Source organism: Daktulosphaira vitifoliae, unplaced genomic scaffold (assembly GCF_025091365.1).
Source record: "Daktulosphaira vitifoliae isolate Bord-2020 unplaced genomic scaffold, ASM2509136v1 Scaffold_1, whole genome shotgun sequence".
NCBI lineage: Eukaryota > Metazoa > Arthropoda > Insecta > Hemiptera > Phylloxeridae > Daktulosphaira > Daktulosphaira vitifoliae.
This window is the reverse complement of record NW_026099572.1, coordinates 49021125-49035659: the sequence shown is the minus strand read 5'-3', so window position 1 is coordinate 49035659 and position 14535 is coordinate 49021125. Positions and strand designations below refer to the sequence as shown.

Sequence of the window (14535 nt, the reverse complement as noted above, 5' to 3'; positions counted from 1 at the left end):
AAAAAAAAAATTTGTCCCGACGATCTATCTTCTATACGCAAATGGCTACCATATTGAAAAATATACTATTTTTGTATGATAATTATGGGTTTTGTATTTTATTTTAATAGAAGTTGATGTTGCTTTTGCAATTATCCATCAATTTTTTAAAATTAAACACTATCTACAGATTTGCATCGAAGCGTTTCTTATGATAGTGATTTTAATCACTGTCAGATTAAATCTATACTGGACCCTACTATGCAATGTCTCCACTATGCCACGACCCCACTGTGCTACCGTTTTATTTTTTATATTGATTTGGAGTCAACGAAATTTAATGGCTAAAAAACATTAAATATTTAAAGTATTCTTTGTATTTATGTTGTTGAATTATAAAATTATTAATCAACAATTGTTTATTATTTTACCAGATTTAAAATCTATTAAATTCTATGGAAGTAATAAATGATTCATTTTATATAAAAAAATAATAACATCGTTTAATAAGCCAATTGATATATTCTTCAGTTTTTTTTAAATTTAGTTATGATTTATATTAACAAATAGATATAAATACTGAAAATTAACAAAAAATGTAATCCTTATTTTTACTAATTACGAGTATGATATCACAATTTTTTTAAAATAGTTTTTAACATTATGCTATAAGAAAGTATTTAATTCACTTCGTCAGTTTTACTGCTGTCTCACCATCATCTTCATAGCCCAACTTTTTGGGGTCGGTTCTACTTTAAAATTGTTTTGAAAGGATTTTTACTGGGTGTCGACATTGCACAACCTCATTATTTCTGTGGGCATCAGTATGAGGATAAGGTGTGTTTCGTTGATATGGTCTTCCGTTTAGGAACTAATAACAAGCAGCACAGCTGAACAGAGCTAAATGAAAACTGCACCACACCACACCCTTAATTAATTTTATTGCTGTTTATTCAAAAACAATTTTCAAATATAACTATTAAATTTTATAATTCGATTAATATATTAGATGCTAATGATTATTTTAAAATGCTAAAAATCATATTGCAACAAAAATCTTTGAATGGAAGTGTGAAGTTTAATTTTTATACTATGATTCATTAAATGAAAGATCAATAAAATAATATTGTTTTAGGCAGTTTCTTGAAAAATAAGGGTAAATATACATGTTTTTATACAACGTGATATTATAAAATGGAATGCATATTATAAGGAAAAAATAATCAGTTAAAATCCTGAAAATAACATCCGAAAAAATGTACATACTATTATACAGGGTGTTCAGTAAGTCAGGAAACGGGTTTCTATTGTTCTCATTGTGACAAACAATGAGAACAATAGAAACCCGTTTCCAGACTTACTGAACACTCTGTATAATTCAATACTTTATTTTAGGTAATACAATTTACCTAAATTGAGGTCGAACGACGAAGAACAGTTATGAAAAAAATATTTATAACTTATCTTCAACATATAGTCGGTACGTTTTTTTAAATAATAATTTAAGCATAAAAAATTTTTCGATAATATTTTGTTTATTGTTAAAACATAGTTAAAAATAAAATGGTATTGGGAAAGTTTTTTTGAATTGTAAAAATACATAAGATCCAAATGTATATAGAATTGTATATAATGTTATATCATATCTAATAACTTTTGATCTTTTAAATATTTTTCGTTACTTCTTCTTTTTAATTATTATTATATACTTTTGGACTATGAAAATATCATCAGAAATATTATTTATTTTAATTTATTGAAAAAAATATATATATTTTTATATTTGTGAAAAATGTAGACAAAATATCAAGATAGTAATTTTTAAATTTGATGTAAAACTGATAATGTATTGGTTTTAACATGATGTATTTTTTTCCTGTCTGTCCATTATTATTCTGAACTTTCACTGGAAAAATTTTGTTAATCTATACGAATTCAAACTTAATGTATTTAAACCTATCAGCTATAAGAGTTTGAAAAAACCTCTGAATTTTAAAAATTAATCAAATATTCTAAAAATTACACTACTATAAAAGTCTGGCTACTATAAAAGTTTATTTACACAAACAAAATCGCGCAAAAAACACAACAAATAGTTAAAATAACTTTCACAATGAATAATTTTCGAGATCGAGTGAGGGAACGGTGTTGGTCGTTCAAAATTCACTGTACGCCACAAAAGGGGTGATTTGGGACGTTTTTGTGCTCGAGATACAAAGTTAACAAGGAGGTGTTACTAAGATGACTTCCACATATATTTGCGGCGAGTCGCGGTCGGACGTGCAGCACTTGCTGGACATTGTACTGTGGCGTATGGCACGCGGTGTTAGTCAGTCAAACTACCATATACACACATAGTAGGGCGTAGGCTGATAAAGGTGGCACGGGTCGCAGAGTTCCGTGTAACATGAAGCGACGCAGGACCGTGTCATCATCGTATATCTATAGATATCATCTACACCTATCTCAACTATGCTGTTCCCCTCTCACTGTGCTCGGATTTTGTAGTGTAAATTTAAAGAAAAAAAAATTGGCAGAGAAATCGTCTTTTAATGTTTTATAGATGATTATTTTACGATATCAAAAGTTAGTGTATCTAAGTAGGAAAATAATTTTTGTGTCATGAATGTTTTCCATAGAAATTATTGTCGTCTAAATTTAAATCTGTTATTGAAACAATAATTTCCATGGAAAAAGTTTACATACCTATAACTTCAAGATATTTTTCTTACAATATTATTAATTTAAAATTATTGTTTTAAACATTTATCACAAATTTCAATAAATTAAAACATAATAATTAAGTGCTATTTTTTATATTCTTAAGGTATATTATTATTATTAGTAATAATTGAAAAAAAAGCAATTTAAAATATTCAATAGATCGAAAGTTATTAGATTTGTTGAAAATTATTTCAGAAGACCATTAAAAATTGATAATTTTTTTTTTAATTATTATACATTAACGAATAAATAATTAGTTTTAAATTAATATAACGTTAAAATTTATTGTTTTCTTTTTTTATCACTCATTAGGTTAATTTTAAACCAAATACAGTATAAATATGAATCATAGTTTTTTTTTTAATTTAAATTCTAAAATTATATGTGAAGAAGATGGGCATGATTTAAAGTGTATATTATGTGCGTTGATAAGATCAACAGATGAATCAGTGATTTCCTACATTTTTGATGTTTTAAAAACATGTGTTATATCAATCCACGTGATTTTGAAAATAATATTTTAATGCTTAATTTAGTAGGAAAAGGTCCAAGTGTCTACCAACAAATAAAATATGAAATATTTTACGCGTTATTCGAACAAAATATGATAAAAATTGATTGGTTGCATAGTAGAAAAATATGTAATACAATTAATTCAATAAATAAAATTAGAAGAATAATAAATACGAGAAAATAAATTGAGACCATAAGTTATAAGTAGTTGAAACATTTTTAAATCAAATATTCAAAACATATTAATTATTTCACATTAAATAAAAATAATTATAATCCTATAACAATTATTATAGATTTGTAAAATTGTTTTATTTTGTTAACTTTAAATGATACATATATTATTTAATCCGTGAGTGTAATTCTCTTTTTGATTTTGTTTTATCGTCATACATTTTTACTTTTAACAAAGCAATGCATTTTTTTTTATTTTATCATGTTTACTTTTAGATTACAAAATTAAAATTTTATTAACTAAATAAACGTTGAGTTCATTTTTATGGATTTTTTTACATAATTTATTGACACGTTTTATTGAATAGTTCTATTCGTTTAATATATGAGTTTGGCCTTCATTAAACAACTATAAACTATTACCTATAGTTTGATAAAATTAATATAATAAGAATTAAGTTCAAATGCTCTATTTACTACGACGGCGTGACGCGGTCGAGGAGCTTAAAGTATCACAAAGTGTCGCCGGACCGTGTGAAAATATACTTTTTTTGTATTTAATTACATAATAATATTGTAAATTAACAGAAATTATTTAATATGAAAACCAATTCTGTAGTTATTTTCCAAAAGTTGATATTTCAATTTTAGCATATTTCAAGGAAAGCAAGAAAAAAATTTAAATTTCAATGGCATCTTAAAGATATTGATATTTTGAGGTGAATCAAATAAAACCTTCCCGTAAAATTACATCATAATTTTTCAACACGCAAAAACAAACATCCTTCTTTGTTAAAATGTTAAGAGATTTTGACATTTTTGTGATACAACAGCTTTTAGATATAAGCCACAAAATTTATATTTATTCCATAAAATTTAATTTAAAACACTTAATTAACATACAGTTTTAATTATAATAAACAAATGTTCAACTACTATTAGTTTTGTACAAAAAAAAAAACCGTTCACTTTTGAAAACATTTTAAATATTAATCAACTAAAAGGAAAAATTACAATTGAAAAACTTATCCCTAGTGATTACTCATCCTCTCTTCCATGTATTAATTTTTTACTCCCTGATAAGTTATAAATATGAATTTTAAATTTTTAGAATAAAATACTCCATATATTTTTAAATGTAATGAGGATAATTCGATTGTAACGCAACAAATAGGTCCCCTACTCTTAATTTATTATTTTTTGTATTATATTTGTATATTTGTCAAAATTGTATTTTGATTCGACCGACTGTATTTTGCGACGGCGTATATTATCATATTATAACTTATATCGTATATCATCTCTAGTCACGACCAAATAGTCATCTGTGTTTAGTACATTTGGAATTGGTTCAATGGACGGATCTTGTGTGTACCCTTAAGTCATTTCCACTATCCTCTTTACGTCTTGAACGACAATATGCACTGACATCACATTACATTGCCATTTGTTGATAAACTTTAATTTTTTATTAATACTCGGCACTGACAACTGTAAATTTGTTGACCTTAACTTTTAAAGGCAAGCCCATGTATCTGCCATGGGATCATTGGATTACGCATAATGATTTTTGTCAACATTTAGTCATCGTCAGAACTGTTATGCTAATTTTTGTCCATAACAGTATTTTTTTTTTATATGTGCTGCAACTATTTATGTATTTTTTTATTTGTTATATTTTCGCTACTAATTATTACGTAAAATTATTTCTCTATTACAACATCGGCTGAACCAAGCTCTTTAGGACTAGTAATGTATATATTATTTATTAATATATAACATATAATGCTAAACCAGGTTATTATTTTTGGTGCACGCGTTGCTAGATTTTTTTATTATATGTATTTATTGTAAGTGTCCCTGTTTTTTCTTAAACGCTCAACATGAAAAGCGTATTACAATACCACCTGCCATATTTATACTTGTTTGTAATTTGTTTATGCATACAGAATTTTTTACATCCCCAACAATGACAAACGTATCTTAAAACCATCCGCCCGTTTTAATTACTATTTATTTATTATGTAGTTTGGTACGATTATTTACTTTTATATTATTTCGGGTGATGTATATTTTATAACAATGTAGTGTATTTTAAACTGAGTACATTATCATATTTTTATTGATTTTTATTTTTATGTAAAAATTAACAATTAATTGTAGTAAAAGTACTATTACTTAATATAACAATTAATATATTATAATAACTCACATTCCTTAATTGACATCGCGAGTATCTTATAAAATATACATCACAAAAATAATATCTCAGTATTAAATCTAATTTATGTATTATTTATTTTTTTATTGTTTTTTAGCTACAAATTATAATAAAAATAAAAATTATAATATAATTTAAAACCAAAAACACATTCATATTATGAACTAAAACTCAATGTGTTGCAACAAGACAAGTAAAAATTTTTACGTTCATTTATAGGATTGATGACGTGCAGTAAGACTGTCTAGTTCATTTATATAGCAATTCTTTATGTTTAAAAGACGTACATAAAACTGTAGTAGCACATAAAAACGTATATGACGCACAGAACTGCTGTGATAATGGACATCGAAAAATATAAGAAATTACACGCGGTAAAACTAGCGGGCACCGAGTAGCAGTTTATTGAGAGTGTCTTGTGAGGTATTACTTTAAAAAGCCAACAATTGTGTACTTAAAAATATTCAGTATAAAATCTCTCAAATTATTTCATACGTAATATAAATTTTCGAATACTCGTCAGTTATCATGCGTTTGTCTCCTAAAACCTTTTAGCACTCATAACTTATCGTTTCACAACTTGTCTATGCATACAAATGCTCATATTAAATTCCAATTTCTAAGGTTTTTTTTTTAACTCGCTAATTTAATTAAAATATTCTGATGTCTGCATGTGAACACTTAAAGTGTATTGTTTCACAAAATATATGATAACGACTGTGAAAATATCATCGGAGTAATTATACATTCACTATACGACTATGTAAAGCCCAATTCGACTTTATGGTTAAGCCCAAATTGAGTTTTTTTCTGTATGATATTATATACATGCAGAGCTTGCTGCCAGTTTTTTCATCAAACTGAGTAATTGACAATGATTTTTAAATTTTAAAATATGATATTTATTCTCGTGTAATAACTTTAAAAACTTAATTTCAAAAGAATACACACATTATTTGTGCTACTTGTGGTATGTCTCCTATAAAAATACCTATTTATAATTTATTCAATGTACATAGTCGATTAGCGTTCATACGAGAACAAAACCGCTTACACTGAGTACAATAATTATTCCACTGTTCCGTGAGAAGAATAATGTTTAATACTTTAATTAACATTTATTTGTAATATAATGCACGTGTATATTTATTTTTAAAGTTAACCCTATGGGATTAATTTTACATACATTATGACTGCATGTAATGTATAATTTTCCTCAAGCTACTAATTTTACAAATTAACTAAAAAAAATTATTTTTACTATTAAATTTAAGAGTTAATTTACTAGTGGTATTTCATATTATTAATGTTATTAAATGATCATTGTTGTGGCTAAAAACGTGATGTACACGTAAATCAAGCTATGTATTCATTGATTTACAACTGAAATGAATTTCACTCTCTGAAATTTTACCTGAATACATTTTTATTTAAATATAAAAAATAATATTCGAATGGAAGACTTATCAATAATAGTTTATATTTCCTCTTTAAATAGAACTTGTATTCTTAGCTAAATTGTTAGAAATGAGTCTAACTTCAATTTAACTAACAATATTACTTTTCATTTCAAACAAATATTTCAATCGTGTGTTAACAATTGAATAATTTTTAAATTGATTAAAATAAACGCGCTCTGGTATTCTGAAATTTATATATATTAATAAACGATAGTATTTCAATCAACAACTACAAATTCAAGTCAGAAATAAGATACTATGCATGTTTTTAAGTTAGGATATCGCATTTCCTATAAGCATTTTGTTGTTGCAACGCAATAAATATAATTAAAACCACAGGCATAGTTCAAGGTTAAATTGTGTTTGTTGATATTATAGAAGTGAAAATGTTTATAATTAATAAAATTTTTTACATATAATTAACTCTCAACTAAATATTGTTTTATTTAAAATCAATGATAAAATAAAAAATATATACCACCAAATAGTAGAGTATACTTAAGAATTAAAAACAAACAATAAACTAAGGGGAAAAATGATTATCTAAATAAACATCAAACCTCTACTATTTATTTTTCTATTATACTCGAATTGCTCACCAATGTGTTTAAAAAACGTTCAACGATAAGAGAATAATGTATTTAAAAAGACCACATTTGCATCGCATAACTGAAAAATACGTGTATTTCAAATGTTATATTTACAATATAAAATATAAGGTTCACGTGTGAATTGAATATTTGTTTAAGCTATCAGTTAATTTTTTTTTTTTTAGATTTAAACGGAAGCTTGAAATATCTAGGTCAATTCATATTAAATATAACTATATTTTCATTAATTTTGAGTCATGCAAAATCATGAACTATTAAAATTAGCATTTTATAAATTAATTTATTATTTCTTCAAGATAGCCGGTCATCTGACTAGATAATTCTAACTAAAAATTACTCTTGACCCAAATTAATATTTTGACTAATAACTGTTTCACTTGATCTCGCGATAATTTTGTTTATTTTACTTGGTAAAAAGGCATAGCAACTTCATTAATTAAGTTGGTTTCAAAAGGATGAAACAAAAATGTGTGTTTTGTTCGACGCAGAACTAAGCGGATTACACTTAAATATACTGTTTCAAATATACATTAAGTGACAGTAGAAATATTATCAAGCATGACGATTTATAGACATACTTGAACAGACATTAAAAATTTATCTTTCGCAGTCATTTTCTATTGTGTGCAATAGAACCAACGAATAACTTGCAGAATGTAGTTGTCATATCACATATTGTTATTCCTGACAAAAAATAACCATTCAAGAAATAAATTTCAGATAAAATGACCGTTTATGAGTAATGGAATAGAATTCCAGACGCTACATTACTACATGTCGGTTAGAAAAAATACTATCTTTGATCGTTAGGTATATGTGTAATAATTCTGTTATTTATATTTTTCATTTAAATATAAGATAAATTTGTTTAAACACTGAAATAAAAAATTTAAAGTAATAGCTTCTGTAAAAAATATTCAAGCTATTTGCAATATGGCTTCGCGATTCATAAAGGTAGAATTTGAACAATTTAAATTGAAAATACTTGGCCTTATTCGTTTCACAACTATTTCCAATTATTTTACTATCAAATAGACTTGTCCTTAACATTAAATAGCAGAATTAAATTTCATTAAGGCATAACGATTTCAATATTTAAAATTCATAATCCTTAAAACAAAACAAAATTTAATATTATTGCCTACGTCGAAAGAAAAAAAATAACATGTATAAAAACATAGAATTGATATTAGAAGACCCAAACAGCTATCTTTACTACTTAACTTGTTGCCATTACATATATTTGCTGAATGAATTCTGGAAGAGTCTCGAGTTATAAATTACATTACTCAGCTAAAAACACAAACTTTACTATTTTCGAATAGAAATCATTAATGAAAATCTGAGCACGTCTTCTTAAAATCATTGACAAAAATAGACGGCTCTGGTTGTTCCTAAAAAAATTAATATATTTTCTTACAATTAAATTTCATAAACATTTTTACTGACTAAAAGATTCTTCCCGTTAAAAAATATTTTGTTATTAATTAAATTGCTCTTCGACGATATTTTTTTCTTCAATAAATGTAGTAAACTTACAGGTAGTCACTTTTGAAATATCTATGAGTATCGCCCACTCAATGATTATCGAGTAAACAATTTTTAATATTATTTGAAAAACTATAGATCAGCGAATTTCCTGTCTCAATGACGTAAGTACGTTTTAAAACTTAAATGAACGTATTCCTTTTAAACTTAACAAGAAATGCCGTCAACTTAGCAGTAAGCTTAAAGTCAATAACCGTATTATCAATTTAAGAAAAATAAAGTCGAATATAATGTTTTAAAATGTTTAAGGTATGCTAGTTAGTGTTTAATTTCTATCTGATGTAAAATTTCAAGTAAATGTCAACTAACTTTTAATAATAACTCTTTACTTTTAAATAACCTGATATTTAATTTAACTTTTAATTTTATCAGTTAAATGTTATTCATAATTTCATAATAGAACAAAAACTTTTAATCAAACAATGTGTTGTTACAACTTACATTTTATACAGAAGCCTTTATAATTCAATTATAGTTAAATTTCGTTCATTTTAACAGTATTACACTCATAATTTTATTTTTATGTGATAAAAATTATTATTTTTAAGTAGTTGTTAGTTTCTTATAAAAAAAATCCACAACAAAACGTATAAATTTATATAATTTTATTTTTTTATTCTTGACAGTTAAATTTCACATCAAAAATATATTTAATATAACTAATAAATATAATACAATGAGTTTTAAGAATCCTTTTAAGAAGTTTGTCTTGAAAATTATTAAAAACTTTATCGAAGTATTCAATAATCTTACTACGACACAACTTTTAATCGTTCTAAATATTTTGATAATAATTTGAGAATCGGACCAATGATTACTATACATGAAAAAATAAACCGATGTTAAAGTTATAAACAAAACTTGAACGATTTCACAAAAGTATAACTGTACTTTATATTTTTAATATGTTTCCTCTAAAATATTACTGTAAAATACCCATTAAACTGAAACCAGATTGAAAATAAAACTATTGGCCACTTAAAGTTTATACCATCTTAGACGGCTCTATGTATTGTTTTTAATATAATTCTTTCCATCCACTCAAATGTCCAGATAGCGATTACCGTTAAACTTAAAACGCAGGCGGTGTTTATTATGTTAAGTTCAAAAGACCCATAAAAGATTCTGGCTGATAATATAAATTATGTGTTTCGGGTAAGTGAACTCACCGGCTGCCACTGAATATCCATTTGTATAGTCTATCTTTTTGCAATCATTAATAGAATACTGGCAAATAGAATATGGTTGTTAGATTGCAATAAGTATAAAAAATTAATAATTCTAAACGTAAGAAAGAGAAAAAATTTAGATATTCAATGGAAGAAAAATATGGCGACGAAATAATTTAAACAATGATTGATACTTGAAATGAATGAAATTAACTATAAAGTCAACTATAAAAAAAATGAGAATTTTTATTTTAGATCGGCATTTGTTAAACCCATTGCACACAACAGTTTTCAATCTGTTCCAGTTTCATAATTTGAAAATTGTCATTATTTTTTGTATTACAAATAATAAATAGAAAATAATGACTCAATTAAAAAAAAAAAATTTAAATAACATAATTAATTTAAGAACAGAAAACAATCGGAAATTATTATTGTTTTTCTATCTTCAAGAAGAAAATAGAATTTTGTAACATTAAACATGACAACGTACTGAGATAAATTTATATATATTTTTTTGGTATCTATTTTATATTTATCAGCTTTACTTAATATATTAAAATATGTCGACATAATTGCAAAAGTTCGTTTTGTTTTTTTTCTAAAGAGATTATCATTTATAGCTTAACCATTTTATAATTAAAAATTTCAAACATTTTACTTGTAACTACTATAAAATTGTTTAAAAAATACTAATATATTTCACATCCTACATTTAGAATAATAGTAATAGTTAAATTTATGAAACCTTAATATAATTAATCATTCTTAAGACAGTTAATAAACATTGGCATTAATAAAATTTTTTATTAAATCAAATGCATTACTTAATTTCAAAGAGAAGATAATTTTAAAAAAATGGAAATTTATGAATCATATGATTAAAAACAGCGAAGGAAAGAAATTAAATATTAAGACAATATTGTATACCATTACTGGGGCCTTCTACGACCATAAAAAAGGAAAACGTTATCTTTGTGATATGATAATGAAACTTTATTATGAGAAATATCTCCGAAAGCGTAAGAAATTATGTTGAATTACCTTTTGGTAATTTATGAGTTTGGTTGTGGTTTAGATTGTGTAAATTTCGAGATGTCATCGTACAATGTTATTTATAAAAGATGTAGCAAAAATTAAAGTGTTAATTTTATTAAAATTACGTGTTCCAGTCTTCTAAAATTAAAAACTAGTAAGTTAGGTATAATTCGAAAACTACAAGCATATCAACCTTCGTAACAATAATGCACTATACCTAATGCAAATGCCTATACAGAGCGCCGTGTAAACCAACAAATTTGGTCCATTAAACACAGTGAATTAATTATTAAATGTCTAACAATCTTTTGCAAAGCTCAATGTAACTATCCAAATTTATGAGATGAATTATACATCTTCTTTTTTATTTCTTTTAAGGACTAATAATTGTTATAACCAGTCAACTATATTTGAACTGATGTTTTTACTTAGGAAAGGGTTAAGTGCAATTGTTTCCCGTTGACTTGTTCACTGAGGATAAGGTGCTTATTGCCATTATAAGTTACCCAGCCTACAATGGCAGGCGCAGTTTAACACTAGAACTCATTGGTAATTAGTGTGTCCATTGTAACACGCCATGCCTCTGAATCATACTTGGTTAGTAAACATTTTATAGAACTACAAATATAGTTGATAAGTGATATCTATCACATGATCAGTATTACTTGTTCTTTTTTTACTATTAAGCAATAAAAAATGCTATTGACACAGAGTAACCGTAAAAATTGGTATTAAAGAATCCTATTCGATTAGTATTTCTTGTTATCGCAAATATAATGTTTAAATATAAACACGACTTCCATACAAAAGTTATGTAGTATAATTTTTATAAAAACCTTCATATAATATAAAAACATTATAGTAATAAATTTAGAATACTACAAAATTTATAAAATTGATGCTCAACAACGCAAAAAATGTCATTTTATACCACTAGAAAAATTTTTATTTAATAAAACTTAAGAAACTTTTCGAATATTATCGGAAATCATGAAATGTAAAAATTATAGTTATAAGTATAATTTCAACATTTCAACTCCGTTTAAGTTTTAGTATAAATCAAACAATAATGATCAAACTAAGTGCTTTTTTTACTATTAAAATAAAATTAAAGCAACCTTATTTTGACAATGATCATTTTTTAAAACTAAGTTTAATACGACTTTCATTATTTTACAGTAAATTTGAAATTAAAAAATAACATTTTCATCAAAAAGTATTTTATTAAGTTAAAAAAAAAAAGTAATATTACAATACCCAAATTTTGTCATCGAATATATTTTTTTAATACCTAAATTTTATTAAAAAAATTATGGAAGTGAAATAACTACCTTAAAGCTATACATATTATTGACGCCTTAAATTTCAATTAAGTAGAAGACAATAAAAGGGCAATGTGAAGCAGAATTCATAGCAGCAGAACATCATTTGTAGATGTATTGAATTTGAAAAATGTATCCTCAAGCTTTATCATGTGTTTCATAAAACAATAATGAACGTGAGTTATAAATATGAGACAATAAGTTTCCTATTTTCTTACAGCATAAGAGTTTAACGACCTCGTTAGTGCATGCAGCTTTTGCTTTTTAATAATCTTCGATTAAAAACCAATATAATAATCTCAATATATATATATATATTTTTAAATTTATATTATAACGCCACAATACGATATTCTTAAAGTTCTGTTTTAAAATTAAACATTATAAAAGTTATTAAGACAATTATTCTTAAAGTTAGTAATGACTAATTAATTTTTCAAAGTGTTTAAATTTATGAGAATGAGAGGACGAGTTGAGACTATTTTAATTAAATACATTAATGTACTTAAACGTAAAATACATAGTATCAAAAATCATAAACTTAAATGATGTGTTAATATAGGTTGTAATTAATAATAATTTGGATTCCAATTCTTTATAACCTTTTTAATAAAATACTGAAAGAAAAATTACACCTTAGAACCTAAGAAGCAAAGAAACACTATATACGAGTATAAATTTAAAATAATTTTATTTTAATATTTATTTTAAATATTTTATTGAATTTTTAACATTTATCGATAATTTCATATTTTCAGAAAAATATGAAAGCACAATATATAAATACAATAATATTTATTCATGACGTAGGATAACATGATAACGTACTCATAAACACTAAATAATTTTGCAGCTAAAAACTAAAATATACATAGATTTTAAAAAAATTGTTTATTGAATTTGGTAATTGATCAATTAAGTCAACAACCTATAACACATTAATATTAAGATAAAATGATCATCTCTGTTAATGAATTGGATTATTATTATTACTATAATTTCTGCATTGATTAATAAAAGTACTCTTATTCAATATTAAAATAATTGAAACGTAAGTCGTCACTTAATGAATTAACATTCAGTTTTTTTCCCAGATTTGAATACATCTAAATATAATATAAACAGGTTTAAATCGTATCAATCAATAATTTCTATTAATCGGTAAAAAACAAGTGAAACATATACATTTCTTATAAGGGTGATAACTCAATAGATAATAGATTTTTTTTAATAATAAATTTAAATGCTTATTATACCTTGATTATAGGCACAATTTTTCTATAAAAATTATCATTGCTTGTCGGATTGTATTCAGATTCAGTTGCGCGTACGAACGATTTGCTTGTACAAAGGCCTCGTTGAAATAAAAAACGCTTAAAAAAATATTATTATGTTACTAAAAAAAATTTCATTAATACTACTAAACCACAAGTCAAAATAAACAGTAAATAATCAAAATTAAGTTCTTCTATTTTTTGAAACACAATTATAATACAATTGATATTTTCAATATTTTGTATTGTCATTTCAATTTCTCACTAAGCAATTTATTTAAAAATGTTATAATTAGTTAATTTTTCAGTTTAGCATTAAGCAATATTCAATGTATCATCATTGACAAATCTTTTGCTATGTTGCGTTTTATACAAATCTAAGTGCTATTTTTACTGATTTATTGTAACTTATATAGTATACTTTAGTAAAACACTTAAAATAAATCGATCGATTTTGATTTACAAGGTTTATTGGATTTTGGTTTTTGATTTATTTATCTTA

At 24.7% G+C, this 14535-nt stretch overlaps 1 protein-coding gene and 1 long non-coding RNA gene across 2 annotated transcripts in view; one reads left to right on the top strand and one right to left on the bottom strand.

Annotated features, from left to right (window-relative positions):
- LOC126896748 (uncharacterized) overlaps positions 1-1461 on the top strand; it is a 3166-nt gene extending 1705 nt beyond the window's left edge. The window contains exons 2-3 of the long non-coding RNA XR_007701925.1: positions 1115-1135; positions 1375-1461. This is a non-coding gene — a long non-coding RNA (uncharacterized LOC126896748). The remainder of the gene's footprint in view (positions 1-1114; positions 1136-1374) is intronic.
- The window catches only part of LOC126896720 (dual 3',5'-cyclic-AMP and -GMP phosphodiesterase 11A-like), a 73080-nt gene that overhangs the window by 21273 nt on the left and 37272 nt on the right, over positions 1-14535 (bottom strand). The gene's annotated exons all lie outside the window — the stretch shown is intronic.